Source organism: Otolemur garnettii, unplaced genomic scaffold (genome assembly GCF_000181295.1).
Source record: "Otolemur garnettii isolate 467f Iridium unplaced genomic scaffold, OtoGar3 scaffold00037, whole genome shotgun sequence".
Taxonomy (NCBI): domain Eukaryota; kingdom Metazoa; phylum Chordata; class Mammalia; order Primates; family Galagidae; genus Otolemur; species Otolemur garnettii.
The window spans coordinates 7823570-7840806 of record NW_003852432.1 but is presented as its reverse complement, the minus strand read 5'-3'; the positions used below and the strand labels follow the sequence as shown (position 1 = coordinate 7840806).

The window sequence follows — 17237 nt, the reverse complement described above, 5'->3', positions numbered from 1 at the left end:
GGTGACACATAATACCAAACTAAACTCATTTTACACTGACAGCCCCACCTAGAAGAAGGGAAAGGGAATACATTTACATATCCCATTAACTAACAAGTTTATTACTTTACCTGAGTAACCCAGAGGAAGTATATACACATTAAAATATGTGCATCTCATAACTCTAAAATAAAATCAAAATTCACTGAAGCACTATCAAGTAAGGACTTACTAGCGGAAAAAAATGTGTTAAGAATAAATTTTTCATGGGACAAGGTTGTGCATTTAACCGATGTGCCTGTGTTATCAAAATGAATGGATTTTCTTCCTTGAAAAATTTCATGCATCGATGGTAACATAAAGTTCAGTAATTATCTTCTATCTCCTATCTTTCTAACACTGTGTGATGCAGTAATTCTTCTATGTCAAGATGTAAAGCAGCTGGGAATTGAACAAAATTAAAACACATTTCACATAGGTCATGAGCTGAGAGTATCTTTTTGCCCAAGTGAAAGCATTAAGGAAAGAGAAGAGGGATTCGCTGAGAAAGGAAAGTCATCGTAACAACAGGTCTTCGGAATAATTATCCCTGCGATAAAAATGCCAAAAAAAATTCTAATAGATGCTCGCTGCCTTTTAAATTTTTTTTGGATTTTTAAAAAATGTTCTTAAAACAGTCAACATAGTTGGTTGGATAGTAAAATTACATTGCATCGGTTTCAGGATATTAGTTCAAGTCTAATAAAATTTTAATAGAAATATGTTTAATGACTTTAACTTACTGCTGAATGAATAGTACTCTGCAGGATTTGATAGGCTATGACTCAAGAAAAGATTATTAAGGAGACATATAATGCACTTTTATAAAAGATATTTGCAGGAAACCATTAAATGATACAGAAAATCAATAATGCCCTAGTGCCAATTTCAGCAACATTAAAATTACCGTGCTCGTTGATATTTATGATGATAGACCTACCCAATCATTTCATTTTTATCTTTCACTACATTGGCATTTTTCTTTGTTACCTGGGACCAGTTGCAGAATTGGATCAGTTCCTTTTAAAAGTATTTTATATTTGAGCCTGTTTCTAAACAGCTCTTTTCAAGAAAGAGCTTTAACAGTTTATTCTTTATACTTCAGTGTATAAATGGATTGGTAAAGCTCTTTCCTTTTAGGGAAGGCATAATAATTGTAAAATATGAAGACATTCAGACTGTATCCTAGTAGAGCCAAGTAAATAGGACTTAATAAACAGAGTTGGTCTGCTTGTTCCACTTCGAGAAAAGAAAAAAGAAAAATGATGGTCTAGCCACACTATTTCACATGTTTAAAACTGAGGTCCAAGTAGTAATAAACTGTTTAAAAGTAAAATTTTATGTAGAGTACAAATAAATATCTTGAGTTTCATCCATATCCTTCTCCAAGGTCACCTAAATTATGAGAAACAGAAATATAGAGTCTGCATTTATTTGGCTTCTGTAGCAACCCTATAATTTTTTTTAACCTGCTCTAATATTATCACCGATGGAATTTACATAAATTGGTAGAATTAGAAGAGAAAATAATGGATGGTGAGATACGGTTTCTAACATTTTTTGACTTGGTGCTCTGGATATAAGGAAAATGACATTATTTAACTCTATATCTCGTGTAAGCAGACTTCTCCACAGGTAAGGAGACACAAAAAGATAGCCCACTGAAAGACTGTCTGTAAATGCTGTCTCTGGCTTGAAAAGGACAGGAAAAAGTGTAATGATTTCCCAAAGCCTGAGCTTCCCGAATTATAGAATATAGAAATAGCAACTGCCAGAGGCCAAGTCATCTTATTGGCGGCTTCCATGAATTGGGAAGGCTGTGGCAGTGAAAAGAGGCTGGGAGAAACCTGTCAGATCTTAACCCGGACTAAAACTCTTATGAGTCATTCTTTTTCCATACTAACCGGTCTGGTACATTTTTAAGCTTTAAATTTACATGGGCCTAATGGATTTAATAACAACAACTGCAGTGAAGGGCCAGGTGAAAAGTTCACATCCACTTCTGATGGAATCTGTTTTAAAGGATGCGTCCACTGGCTACATACTTAATAGATAAAGATGTGTTAATTATATAGGAGGCTATCTGCAGGGCCACAGTCTTCTTGAACTTGGAAAGTGATGGAGAATACTTCATTTTGACTAAAAAATTTCTTCAACTTGCTCTTCTCTCCAGACCTATGTATCATTTTCCATAATGATATAGAAGTTCCTGGACATCGTATTCTAGATCAATGCTGAGAGCCAAATAGAAAGACATAAAATATGTGCTAATCTTCTCTACTCATATTTTCTGCTAGTTGATGCTTATTTTTTATTTTTACATATCGTTTCTTGGATATTGTTAAAGCAGACATTGGCCACCTCCCAAAGATGGAGAAGAGGCCCATTTTCAGCCTCTCATAGGCCCACAGGTTTATTGCTAACTAGATCCTCACTGCTGTTGCTATCAAGAGCCACCACCACATTTCCCAAAAAGTCTAATTTATCCCTAGTGAAATCAGAAATTAGCTATAAAATAGTGCCCTTTCCTGTCCCCCAGCTTTCCTGGGTCTGAAATTCTAAAACCGTTGTGTATAAAACATTGGAGTTACCACCTCTGGAAAGATCACCAGTCTTTATACTAGGCTTTAATTGTGTTAGTTTGAACTTTGAACCATCTTCCAACCACATACATTTCCCCATTCCAACTTTCTTACATGTTTGTATATGTAAATTTGTTCACTTTCAGTGTGATAAGGATAGATCCCTTTTGAATTTATTTACCAAACGTGCTTGCCATTAAATTATGCATAAATGCCACTGATGACCTATCTGAGAGCCGGGTCCAGGAGGCACTGGATATGCAGTTCTCACGTTAAATAAGTCAACCAACTCGCCACACAACTACCAAGTGACTTTGTAGGCAGTCAGACCATTCAACCACCGTGCTCTCTGGCTTCTTTTCCTTGCCACCCTTCTCATACACAGGAAACTTTTGTATATCAGATCTTAGCATCATTCCAAAAGATTACAGCATCTGTGTCTAGGCCCCATTCAACAATTAAAACCGGTTGACTTTCTTAATTCCTACAACCATTTCTTCTGTTCCTCTGTAGTCACTCACTAACAACTGCCTCAACTTGGAACTTACGATCACTTGAAAACATACCCTCTGATATCCTAAATCCCATTTATCAAGTTCTGCTCGAAATTTTCTCCTTTTCTTCCAGTTATCTCAGCCCCCTCTTTAACCACCTGACTTGACTACATTAGTTTTTCCAGTGCCCTAACGCACAGGTTTATTCCAAAGTCATCCTTCCCTTCAAAGCTTCATTTGAGTCCTGTAGAACTCATGCCCTGTGTTGCACCCTTCCTACCATACCATGCCAGCATTTTCTGTGACTCGACCTGGCTGCCGCCCCCACCCTGAACCATCCTGACATGCACCTTCTCTACTCCAGTTCCACTGAACCCGGATGGAAACACAGCCACACAGCCATGATCTCATGATTTGATTCTTTCTCATTCCACAAAATATATTTGCCAGAACTAAGCAACTTTCTCCTCAATATCTGCAAAGTTATCTCACCTACACTGCTAACCTTTGGCCTTCCTGTCTTCAAAGAGCAGTGCCTTATCTGCTTATTTTCATCTCCCACTGCCTCTCCAGGGACTTCACATTATGAATTATCCCTTTTTTAGAATGTGTTCTTCCTGCTTGTCTGCAATGGTGTGGGTATGTTTCTATATCCACTTAGAAAACTCTTTCTTTGAGTCCTATAATTCTCCCTTTTCTCTCTGATATAGAAAAAAAATTCATAAAGGAAGCATTCACACCACTCAAAGGAAACATTTCTATTTTCTGCCATTTATTTAATGGAAATTTTAAAGCTCCTCCAAATGCCACTCTTACTAAAATTCTCAATACACTCTTTGTTGTTATAGCCGATGGATACATTTCAGAGTGATGGTGGTATGTTCTGAGTAATAAAGCGGCCGGCCACTCCGCTTGTTGAAATGCCTGTTAGCTTTCATGGCATGATTCTTCCCTAAGCATCCTGTTGCTCTGACCCCTCTGCAGTAGAGGGCTGTGTGAATTCCTCTCTCTGTCTCTAAGGTTCATGGGTTCACTCCCAGCCACACTTCCGCCTAATTTTTATATTCTCCCTGAGCGATAGCGTCTATCACTATCTATGTTTTTTTTAATAGCCGTTTATAGGCAATGAGTCAGATCTATCTGCAAATGAGATCTGTTATTGGCTGGTTTGTGTTCTCACAAAATTCATATGTGAAGCCCTGAACTCCAGTACCTTCCACTGTGGCTGCATTTGGAGATGGAACCTTTCAAGAAGTGATGGAGTGAAAATGAGGCCATTAGGGTGAGTCCGAATCCCATCGCACTGGTGTCCTTATAAGAAGTGGGACCCTGTGCCAGTTTTGGCAACACATGTAATAAAATCAGAAGCATGCAGAGAAGATTAGCTTGGCCCTGAACAAGGATGACATACAAATTCATATGCATTTCACATTTTTAAAAAAGAGGAGGATGACATCTGAACACAAAGAGACAAGAGGGACGTGCGTGTACAGGGAAAGACCGTGCTAGGACACTGGGACACACAGCCGTCTGCAAGCCAAGGAATGAGGCTTCAGGAGAAACCAAACTTTCTGCCACCTTGGTCTTGGACTTCCAGCCCCCAGAGTTGTGAAAAGTAGATTCATAGTATTTCATGATGGCAACACTGGCAAACTAACATGGCATCCTTCTCTCGAGGTCCAGATCAGTCAATATAAAAGCCTTCTAATTAACCCAAATGGGATTGTTTTTTAACTTCCCCAAACTAAACATGTTCAAAATTAAATTAACTTTATTTCCTTCCCAATTTGCTTCTCTTTAACTCTCTTACTACAGCTGGCTAGTTGCCCAGATGAGAAATCAGAGAATTGTTACTGGTACATTCAGTTTCTTCAGCCACCATGCCTTTTTGTTTACCAAATTTTGTTGATTCTGTAAATCTCAAATCTATCCTCCCTCTCCAGATCATGTAAAACATTTACTTATCATTTAAATGTTTTATCAACTGCCTTACAGGTCTCCTATCTTATTGTAGCCAGAATGAGCTTACTAAAATGCAAAACTTATTATGTTGTTCCCTTGCTATAAATTTTTTGGTGGTTTCTCATAGCCCAGAAAATAAATCTTGAGTCCTTATTGTGGCATAAAATGCTCTCCCTGACCTAGTTACACCACCTAGCATCATCTGTTTCCTCTGTCTATAGTCCAGACATCCTGAATCCCATGGACGTTTTGAAAGTTAAATGCTCTTTCCTCAATGCCTTCATATAGCCTTCCCTTTTCTACTTGCCTGTTTTTTTTTTTTTTTCTTTTGAAAGTCAACACAGAAAACATTTGTGGAAAGCCTTACTTAAATGACCTGCCACAGGCCAGCCTGATACAGACACCCCAGCAATAAGGGCCAAAAAGTTTTGTCTATTAGTCCCACATCAGACTAGTATTAGAATAAACTCTTTACCTTTGAGTTTAAGGCACTATGTTTAATGTCTTTGAAAAAGTACACCTTTGTATCACAAAGTTCTGGTATGAATTCAATGAATGTAAACTAATGGAGGAATAGGTGAATGAATGAATGAATCTGTGCATGCAAATTTAGGTGCATTAAATTCTGTATAGAATTTCCTGAGGGATAAGCCATTAGTAAACAGCAATATTCTGAGTCTGACAACAGCCAGATGGGATTAGGACTTGCTCAAATGACCTTAGACAAATATATTCAGATAAATAACCCTAATCCCTCCAGTTATTAAATTTTCCCAACTCTTATTAAAAGAATACACCCACATCCTAAAGGTGACTTACTGGCCTATCTTGTCAGTTCTACAGTTTCATAAACATCTTCTAGATTCATGATCACATGTGCCCACAGGACCAAGTCCCTCAGAGTTAGCACGACTGTATTCTACTCACATTCCATCAGGGGTGTGTATGTGGGAGGGGAAGAATTCTTATTTTCTCAAAAAATTAAAATAGAAATTATATCTCGATAATAAAATTGATTTCAAAATAAATCTGTTCTCACTGAATTGTTTTAATCAGCCTCTTTTCTCTCGCCAATGTAGAATTTTCTTTGATTGTGGGGGGGAGTGTTGTGGAGTGGGGATATAAGTTTGTTTGGTTTTTTTTTTTTACATGCTTCCCTTTAATTTTGTAATTAAATGAATTTTTATCATTGATAAAAATCCCATTCTGGATGCATTTCACTTAGTTTACTTGCCGGTTAGATATCGCTTAGTCCCACATGTCTGTTCTTTGTCATTCAGTTGAATTACACCCAGCTCATCTCCTGCTTGTCTTTAAACTGTCTGTACTGCTCGTCTTTCTGGGTTGTAGAGACACACGTGGAACATTTCCTCAGTCTGGCTTAACAACATATTCATTCATTTTAGAATATAGGAATTCTATATTAGCCACAAACTCACATTTCTTTATTAATGTATGGATTATTATAATCTGATTCATTTTAAGATAGATGTACTTCAAGATATCAAAGATGAGTTAAGAAGTGAGAAGAAGTCATGATCAATGATTTACGTCCCTCTGGGGAAAGACAGTGCATCTATTTGCCATGGTAACCAGGCTTATTTTCTTATATCATTTCTTTTCCTTTGCTTCTCTGGCCTATTTCAAAATACATGACCAAAATGCTTACAAACTCAACTGTAATATTTGATGATGCAGGATAGGAAGAAGAAAAAAGGCACATGGGTAGCTGTTATCTATAGAAATACCAAGACTGGTACTTTCTTCTAAAGGACTTACCTGACATAATCAAACTTGCTGTGTTGTTGAAGACGAGAAGCCTGAGGTCACAAAATCATAACTAATGGAGCTTAGTCCTGATTAGATAAGATCTCTGAAAATCCAACATATAAGTACTGTAGAAAAATCAAGCAAGTGTGTGATCATAATGAGTCAAAGACCTTGTCAGTGATCAGAGAGTCAGGATTTAAGAGCAGAGGTTGACTCCCGCACAGTCTTTGGAACACAACGAAGTCAGGAACCACAGGTAAATGGCCTAGTGGAATTTAGAAACAGCACAGTAGACACAATGCTTGTTCCGAAAGACATCTGAGTAAATAGAAATGTAAAGTATTTATATGACTGACAGCAGAGGGTCTGAGTAGCTAGACACCTCGGAATGAGACTGTTACAGGGCAGATAAACCAGTAAGCCAAGAAATGGATGAGAACCAGGAAAGAGTGATGACAATAAGGTGAGAAACACACTTTTTGTGAGTCCTAAGGGCTCCACGTCCACCTAGTTTTTGTGAAATAGTTGAGGATAGAAGTGGGTCTGCTATTGAGTTTCTGGGACCATTTGTTATGTGATGAGAGCAAAAGTGTATAAAGAGGCAAAGCAAAAATAAAAATTAGCCGGGCATGGTGTGCTAGTGCACGTAGAGTCCCAGATCCTGGGAAGGCTGAGGCAGGAGCGTCTCAGGATGATCTATATCTTAGATCTATAGATCCTAGTACTACAAAAAGCATCCTATCCCAGGAATCTGAGGTTGCAGTGAATTATTGCACTATGATGATGCCTTTTACATATTAGCCTGTCAGCACAGTGAGATTCTGTCTCAAAAAAGAAAAAAAAATCCAATGCTAATGTAAATGTTACTTTCAATTAGAGAAATCTGAATATTCAGATGTTAGGACACAGGTTTCTCTCCTCCTAGAGACATAAAGAGAATCAAAATCAGATGAATGTCAGTCTCTAAGACATCATCTTTGATAGTGATATGTGGTGTTTTTAATACTTTCATTTTTGCTTTCAAAATGCTAAGATACTTCAAAGACTAGCTTCTGGAGAAGAAGATTGCAATATGAAGGAGTTCTTTAATTCCTAAGTTGCCTAATGTAGGCTTATGTTTTAAAAGAAGATTTAAGCTTATTTCTAGGCCAGCAAGAATATAGATAGCAAGTACTATTTTAGGGTGTATAAAACTAATCAGTAGTCCATATAGTTTAATCAATGTTCAATCTATATCCTTTGTTGGGAACATACACACTAATTTGTGGGCCATTTTTGTTAAACTGTCAGTGGAATAGATGGCTTTTATGAATTGTGACTAAGGCTGATCCTTCACTCCATGTATTGAAAATAATAAACCTTATCGCAACAGAACACACGCACCGTGTTACATTTAAACTTCATTATGGGTCTTGAATATAAACTCTGAGATGGTTAGGAGGATCTGACCTTAGTAAGAACATCATTTACATTTACACCAGCATCTAAATGAGACTTATGCATTTCCAATTCCCTGGCAGCGTTCTATTATATAGATCTTAGTACTACAAAAATATATGTATGTTTTTTATTCCATGGAACATGGAACTCTTCTAGTAGAGATAGATGATTTTATATATAAGTATTTCATTTGCGTATACCATAGACCTTGGCAGCACATATACATCTATACCCTTGCAACAGGGGCCTATTGTAAATAGAAAACTCCAATTGGGGGGATGTGTGTATGTGTTTTAGTTCATAACATAAAAACTTCCGAAGTTTGACCCCATTGTACTTGACTCTAGAGTTACACTTGTAAGGGAACAGTACTTTCTAAAACATTGATATTGCTCTTAAACATTAAACTCTTGGAACAAACTAAATGTGGTACACACAATCTATGTAGACAACATGATTAGGCAGTTACACAGCGTACGTAAACAGTGAAGTTTCCATATTTGTTTATGTTTTCATTGTGTGTATATTATTCCATCTGGTAGCCTCCCCCGAGGCTTTATTTTATCTCTCTACTTGTCCCATAAAGTTTCTTGAGATTTTTATTGAAAGAAACAATGAAAATGCTAATTAGTTATATTTTTCACCATAATCTTCTTTTTATAATAAAGGATCTTTCCCCTTTCTTGTTCCTGCTCTATACCCTTCTTTCAATGAGTTTCATTGCCCCAAAGCTATCATTTTTAGGCTTCTAATATTGTTTTCTGTTCACAGGGCTTAATAACTGCTTTTTAATGGATTCTGTTTCCCTCAGAGGCAGGCATTTTGGAGAATTCAGCTGATATTAGGGAAGAATTAAAAACTTCTATGCGGCTTTGGGGGCTTCTTCCCTCAGAAAATTAAAATGGTTTAATCTTTTGACTGAAAGGGGAACTGAAATGATTCCTTTTAAAATGAGACACTTGGGATTTGAAAGGGATCACAATAGAAGACAACCCTGCATGTATTGAAATCCATAGAGAGCAAATTTTATGCACATGATAATTTTGGTGCTTTCAGTCACTTTTTTTTTAACCTGCCTAAGGGAAAAATATCTACCTAACCCAGTACTAGAAGGAGGTTCTATTGCTCTGATAAAAATAACCAGGGAGTCTTACGTTGCACATTCTTCTTGAAAGCTTCTTTCCAAACTTGAAATTTTCTGCATTTCTTTGCTCCCCTTAGTCATGAAAAGTCCATTCCAGAGCTGAATTAAATAATGCTAAATTTAGAACCCAGAAAGAAGTTCTCTAATCTATTCATTTGCCCGTTGGAACATCCGTTACTCTAATACCTACAGAGATTGACGGGAAGGCACAGACTCACCTTTCAATGGTGTGTTTACTGATAGAAGAAGGGAGAGGATGAAGTCTGGGAGGGTTTAGACTTGGGTAGACATAGATAAGAGAATTAAAAGGAAAAGCTGCATTTGGTTTTTGACATGATTAATTTACATGAGAATAATTGTCTCCTACAGGACAATTTAAAGGAAAGCAGTCACTAACTGATTTCAGATACAGTAGTCATCATCCACCACAGATTTTCTTAGCCCAAACAAGGGACAAATAGGACGGCATTGTGCTAGAATTTGGGATGCAAAGAGGAAAAATATATGACCTCTGCCTCCCTCCTGTCTGGCTGTGAAGACAAGATTAATACAAAAGAGCCTTCTCTTCACTTCCTCTCCATCTTTTCACTCCCTGGCCCTTTATTAAAATTTCTCTTCAACACTTAACCACTGTCTGCCTTGTTTTCATTATTGCTACCTACACGTGTTAGATTTCTCATACTAGACCATGAACTCCATGAGGGCAACAGCTGTTTCATTTCCATGTAAATCTAACCAGGCAGCATACCATAAACAGAGGGCACATAGCAAATTCTTGGAGAATGAATAAACAAATTATATGGCAAACTAACGCACACTGACTGTGACATAGGTGGGAACTGGGGTCACATCTCTTGTTAGAGTGGCCTTCTCTACCCACTGCTGCACCATTTTCCCCTGGCCCGTCATCTCTCTGCCTGCTCACTCTGCTTTATTTGCAAAGTTCCCATTTCTGCCTTTTATGATATTAAATATTAACTTATTTTCAGCTTAATCCAATATATGTAAGCTTTTTGGGAGAAGAGAATTTGTTTTATCTGCCGCTAGGAAAATCTCTTCATCTCAGAGTGATACTTGATACACAATAGCACTCAATAAATATTTGTTGAATAAAGAAAGGAAGAAATAAGGTTATCGGGAATAATGAAAAGTTTAATTTGAAAACATTGGCTTAAGGCATCCAGATACATTTAATTAATATTGAATCACTTCACCAGAGATTTAAATTTAGAGAAGTTGGGTTTAAGATACCCAGATATACTTAATTAATATCTAAATACTACATTAGAAGAGGCGGGTCCTCTGTGGCCTTGAGGCCCCTGAGTGATGTGTTATGATACATATATATTGTCACGGGTATTGGGTTGTCAATGATTTCAAGCTGGTTAGTGCTTTTTTATTATTATTTTTAAATCATAGCTGTGTACATTGATATAGTCATAGTTTATATCTAAGGACTGAGATTATTTTCAGTTTTTGAACAATGTATCCACATGTAGTCCATCTAAAGCTATAAAAACAAGTAATTCTCTAAAGGGGACTTATTTCAAAATGGCATTTGGATGAGATGGTCCCTAAGGAGTTGACACTACCCAAAGATATTCATTTCAGAGTGCTGGGCTGAGATCAGGGTTCCAGTGGGCTGAGATCAGGGTTCTAGGACCTCTACTGCTCATAAATGGCTGAGGAGCCTTGAATTTCTCAGTGTCCCAATTTCTTTCTCACTGGAAAGGAGTGTGGGGGGCATTGAGGTGGCAGAGATGGATTTTTAAATCCCTTATAGCTGCAATGATTCCAGAATCTGTTGTAAGAAAGATTTTGATAGAGGAATGGGGAAGATGAAGAAAAGAAGTAGGATGATCACATTCTAATTAAAAACACACAATTTATTACCCATGCCAATGTCTACTGACATTTCTGTTAAAAATATCTAAAATGAATCCATAACACATAGATAAGTTCCACATCCACCTCCACAAAATGAAGAAGTAGGCATTACAGTTTAAGTAGAAAGTTACTAAACTTCTTTCTACTAAATTTTTACATACATAAATGAGTTTGGGGCTTTATAATTTCTACCTTTTGATTATAACCATTCACATTTTCATTTTATTATAGAATGCCAAAATCCTATTTATCAGCAGAATTGCCAAGAACAAGCAGGTGGACAATGTGAATCCTGGTTTTATACCAGAAATTAAAGATTATTGTAACATAACAGACCAAGTAACTTTTTCTAGGCATTTATATGAAATAGCTTTTTAGAGCTTTATTAATATCATAATTGGGCTAACTAAGCAACTAATGCCAACTTAAAGATAATTAAGTGAAACTCTCAAACAGGCACAGTTGAACTTAATGTAGATAATAGTGTAATAGGAAATATACTGTTGAAAAGCAAATGATAAAATCCTGCATAATGTAATGAATATAAATTAGCTTTAATTATAGTTTATTGTCTCATTTTCAAAAACATAATTTTAAACTCTGATAGAACATAAGTTGTCGTAGCTTGAACCTATCCATTTCATGAATGCAATAGGAAGCTTCTGTCATTTTCCTAAGTTAAGGAACATGAATATAATTTCATAACATTTCTGTGTTTTCTGTAGGATTGTTATCATTACATCAATTATCTCCCTCAGAGATTTGCAGAAGAATGAAAGATAATATTAAGACATATAAGAGTATTAATACACAGTAGTTTCTATTATCAAGACATTTAAAAACTAGGAATTAGCAGTCTTATTTTCAGTAATTGCCACATTTTGTAAGTAATTGATAAAATACAGAGTAAATTAAAATGCAGGACTGGGAATTTACAAAGAATGTAAAACATGTTAAGATTCCTTAACTGCTCTTCTTCCTATATATATATTATGTATATATATTCACAAACACACATATATATACATATATATACATACACCCCCAAAAGCAGAAAGACTCTATGGAACCAGAAAAAATTATTCTTGCTCTCCACTCATAGGGTATAAACTGTCCTACCAAACAGCCATTTTAATATTTATTTAAAAATACTCTTTTTTTTTTTTTACAACATTATACAGTTAAAGCTGAAAAAAGACTTCAGAAATGAAAAGCAATGACTTGGAGATTATTTGAATGGACAACACGGTTGTATTATAATCAGTAAGTTAGCTAAATGTGACCCAATGTCCAGTTAAAATTATTTTAATAAATTTCAATAGCTATTTATTATATCTCTTAACAAAACTCTGAAGTTTCAGGTTAATAAGGCTTGTTCCACCTTTCTACTTTCTGCTTTTATCTCTACTGAGGGTTTAAAGGAAGCTATAGCAGCTGTAAGCATGATGTGTTTCTAGAAAAACTTCCAAATGAAAAACAGACGTCAGCCTCCCCGTGTGTCGGGGTCTTCTAGCAGATACTCCAGCTAATCTGCTGACTAAAACAGCTTTATCTATCCATCCTTAAATCAGCCATTGCCAAAGACAAATGAAATTGGCATTCCTGACCAAGAGAAGATGTTGGTTTATCTCATGAAACACTGGTTGGATGCCACTTTCCCAATGGCCTCTGAGGGTATGTTTTTCCAAGTGCATGGTAATCATCAAGAAACGTTTAGGGTGTACCATGTAAGATAAGCAAACCAAGTGACAGTTTTAATTTTGGGTTTTTTTTTTTTTTTTTTTGGAAATCAAAAGTACACTTTCAGTGGGGAGAGCAGGCAAGCTTAAAAAGAGCAGCTGCAGGAGGAGGAACGGGGCTTACTCATTTGAAGTCTTCCTAATTGAGAGGAGAAATATTCTAGGCTAAGGGGGTGGCTTTTATTAAGAATTTGGGTAGTAATTCTTACAATTGGGTTCTTTCCCATTTTTATGCCTTATATGGTTGTCTTGGAACTGTTACAGAGATATCAAAGGCAAAGAAATTTTAAAACCACAACATAAATGATGTCGTGATTAGCCAGAGTTCAGGTAAGGTGACAGAGGCAACTGACTAACTGGTTGAAGCTGGTTCCCGCCTGCAGTTACCAGCAGGCACCCTTAGTTAGCTTCTCCCCAGGGGTCGTTTACTATAACACCTGTACCCTGTCTCCAAGGCCCGGCATCCCGTCAGTTAGCCCTGTCTCCTAGTCTCCTACTCTAACAACTTTTTTCAGAGAAAAGTGTTAGCCCCTACCTGAGCAAACTCGGACTTCTTTAGGAAAGAAAAGGGTATAACTGTGGGAAAAGAAAACAGCAGTATCCACTACAAAAAAAAAAAAAAAAAATTGAATAAAAATCTCACCTGAAAAAATCCAATACAATTCTAACTTTTAACCCATTCCAAAAGTCAAGAGACTGACTGAGGAAATGAGCCCCTTTCCTGAGGGGTCAGAGCAGAGCTTTTTATCAAGCCCCGAGGATTGTGCTTGTCATCGGTGCATATTCGATGAATACTTAAAGAAATCCTGTTTTCTTGTTTGCTTTCCCTAACAAAGACGTGGCAAATTGAGAGGAAGGAGGCACTCCAGTGACAGCAGCCTTACTTGCTGACATTTCTTAAACATGTCAGCAAGAGGACACAATAATAATGACAAATGTTCTAGAGACCCTGGAGTGCCCTGTGTTGAAAGATGTCAGTAGCACACAGAAAAGTTTTATCCTCTGGAAGGTGTTATCACAATAAGAGAAGTAATTGAAAAGATGCTACTGGAATATCCACAGTATAGTCACTGCAAGAAACAGACATCCAACACAAATGTGAAAACTCAGAGTCTCAGCAAAAGTAATAATTAAAGAATTTAAATGATATTATAACCTGCAAATATCCTCTCCCATTCTGAGGGCTGTCTGCTTGCTTTACTTACCGTGTTCTTGGCAGTGCAGGAGCTTTTTAGTTAGATCAGATCCCAGTAATTTATTTTTGGTGTTGCTTCATTTGCCCAGGGGTCCTACTCATAAAGTATTCTCCCAGGCCAATTTCTTCAAGTGTTTCCCCTGCACTCTCTCCAAGAATCTTTATAGTTTCATAGCTTAAGTTTAAATCTTTTATCCAGTGAGAGTCCATTTTTGTTAATGGTGAAAGGTGTGGGTCCAGTCACCAGCCAGTTCACCCAGCACCCCTTGTTAAATAAGGAATCTTTCCCCCAATTTATATTTTTGATGGGCTTATCAAGATCAAATGATGATAAGTGTCTGGGTTCATCTCTTGGTTCTCTATTCTCTTCCATACATCTCCCTCTCTGTTTTTGTGCCAGTACCATGCTGTTTTACCAGTATAGATTTATAGTTTAGTCTGAGGTCTGGTAGCATGATTCCTCCTGATTTGTTTTTATTTCTGAGTAATGTCTTGACTATCCAAGGTTTTTTCTGGTTCCATATAAAATGAAGTACTATTTTTTTTTTTTTACCTTTAAAGTTGACAGTGGTGCTTTAATAGGGATTGCATTAAATTTGTAGATTGCTTTGGGTAATATGGACATTTTAACAATGTTGATTCTTCCTAGCCATGAGCATGGTATATTTTTCCATTTGTTGAAATCTTCAGGTATTTCTTTTCTCAGAGTTTCATAGTTCACTTTATAGAGATCTTTCACGTCCTTTGTTAGGTAAACTCCCAAAAATTACATCTTCTTTGGCACTACTGTAAAAGTAATAGAGTCCTTAACTGTTTTCTCAGCTTGACCATTGTTGGTATATATAAAAGCTACTGATTTGTGAGTATTGATTTTTGTATCCTGAGATGCTACTGTATTCCTTGATTACTTCTAAGAGTTTTGTAATTGAGTTTCCGGGTTTTCCAGGTGTATAATCATATCATCTGCAAAGAGTGAAAGTTTAATCTCCTCTGATCCTATTTGGATACCCTTGATTGCCTTCTCTTGCCTGATTGTGATGACTAAGATTTCCATTACAATGTTAAAAAGCAGTGGAGACAGTGGGCATCCTTGCCAAATTTCTGATCTGAGTGGAAATGTTTTCAATTTTACTACATTCAATGTAATCTTGGCTGTCATTTTGCTGTAGATGGCCTCTATCAGTTTAGTTTGATAACCAGAATCCACAGAGAACTCAAACTTATTATAAGAAAAGAACAAGTAATCCCATTTCATTGTGGGCAAGAGACTTGAACAGAAGCTTTTCTCAAGAAGACAGGCTCATGGCCTACAGACACATGAAAAAATGCTCATCATCTTTAATCATCAAAGAAATGCAAATCAAAGCCACTTTGAGATATCATCTAACTTCAGTAAGAGTACCCATATTACAAAATCCCAAAAATACAGATGTTGGCATGGATGTGGAGAAAAGGGAACACTTCTGCACTGCTGGTGGGAATGAAACCTAATACATTCCTTTTGGAAAGAAGTTTACGAAACACTCAGGGATCTAAAAGTAGACATTCCATTTGATCCTCAATTCCCCTACCAGGTGTATATCCAAAAGACCAAAAATCACTTTACAACAAAGATATTTGCACCTGATTGTTTATTGCAGTTCATTTCATAATAGCCAAATCATGGAAGAATCCCAAGTACTCATCCACCTATGAATGGATTAATAAATTGTGGTATATGTATACCATGGAATATTATGCAGCCTTAAACAAGATGAAGACTTGACTCAGCACCTGTACCTTGGTGGCTAGGGTGCCAGCCACCTACACTAGAGCTGAAGGATTTGAACCCCACCCAGGCCTGCCAAACAACAATGACAACTATAACCAAAAAATAGCCAGGCATTGTGTGGCAGGTGCCTGTAGTCCTAGGTACTTGGGAGGCTGAGGCAAGAGAATCAGTTAAGCCCAAGAGTTTGAGGTTCCTATGAGCTGTGATGCCAAGGCCCTCTACCAAGGGGGGACATAGTGAGACTCTGTCTCAAAAAAAGACAGAGACTTTACCTCTTTTATGTTTACATGGATGGAGCTGGAACATATCCTACTTAGTTAAGTATCTCAAGAATGGAAGAAAAAATATCCAATTGATATGAAATCAATTTACAGTAACTCACACTTTCATATGAAAGATGAATCACAACTATAGCCCAATGATGGAGGGAGGGTAAATGGCAGGACTACACCTATGTCGCATATTGCAAGAGTATATGTCTAATCTATTAAGTATAGAGTGTAAATGTCTAACACAATAATTAAGTAAATGAGGTGAAGAATATATTAACTAGTTTGATATAAGCATTCCAAATTGTATATAAAATCAGCACATTGTACCCCATAAATGCATTAATGTATACATGATCTGTGTTTATGACTTAATAAAAAAGAAATTAAAAATAAATAAATAACATTATAACTGGTATTTCCTGTATAAACAATTCAAATCTGAAAACACGGTTAAGAATACAAGGCGGGGGGGGGGAGGGGTTGGGGAATAAGAGATGGGGAGAGGGGAGGGAGGGAGAGGGCTGAGGGGGTCACAGTGTATGGCACACCTCTTGGGGGTGGGACACCATTGTAAGAGGGACTTTACCTAACAAACACAATTGATAGAACCTAAGTCTTCATACCTGCTATGAATCCCAAACAATAAAAAAAAGGAAACGTGGTTAGGAAATTCTATGCATAGAAAGAAAAATGATTAAGAAGCCTGAAAATTTGAGGCCAGATCAGGTTAACATAGTCAAGACAAAGAAAAGTTGTAATACAGAAATATTAATAAAAGAGAAGTTGGGAATCATCTATACACTGAACGATCAAAACAATTAAATCCCATCTATTTCTTTTTTGAGGAAAAAAAAGGAAATTATAAGTGGAGATAGCGTTTCAGAGATTCAGCAGACTTGAGGTCCTAGAGCTTGAATGTACAGAGAGTAACTGAGAACAGCGCAGCAAACACAGATGGCTCCA

The 17237-nt window shown here is 36.8% G+C and overlaps 1 protein-coding gene and 1 non-coding gene across 2 annotated transcripts in view; both read left to right on the top strand.

The window, feature by feature from the left end:
• Nucleotides 1–17237, top strand: part of KCND2 (potassium voltage-gated channel subfamily D member 2) — a 483669-nt gene that overhangs the window by 395531 nt on the left and 70901 nt on the right. The gene's annotated exons all lie outside the window — the stretch shown is intronic.
• On the top strand, nt 4426–4530 carry LOC111725340. Its single transcript, XR_002773419.1, has one exon. It is a non-coding gene; the product is annotated as a U6 spliceosomal RNA (small nuclear RNA).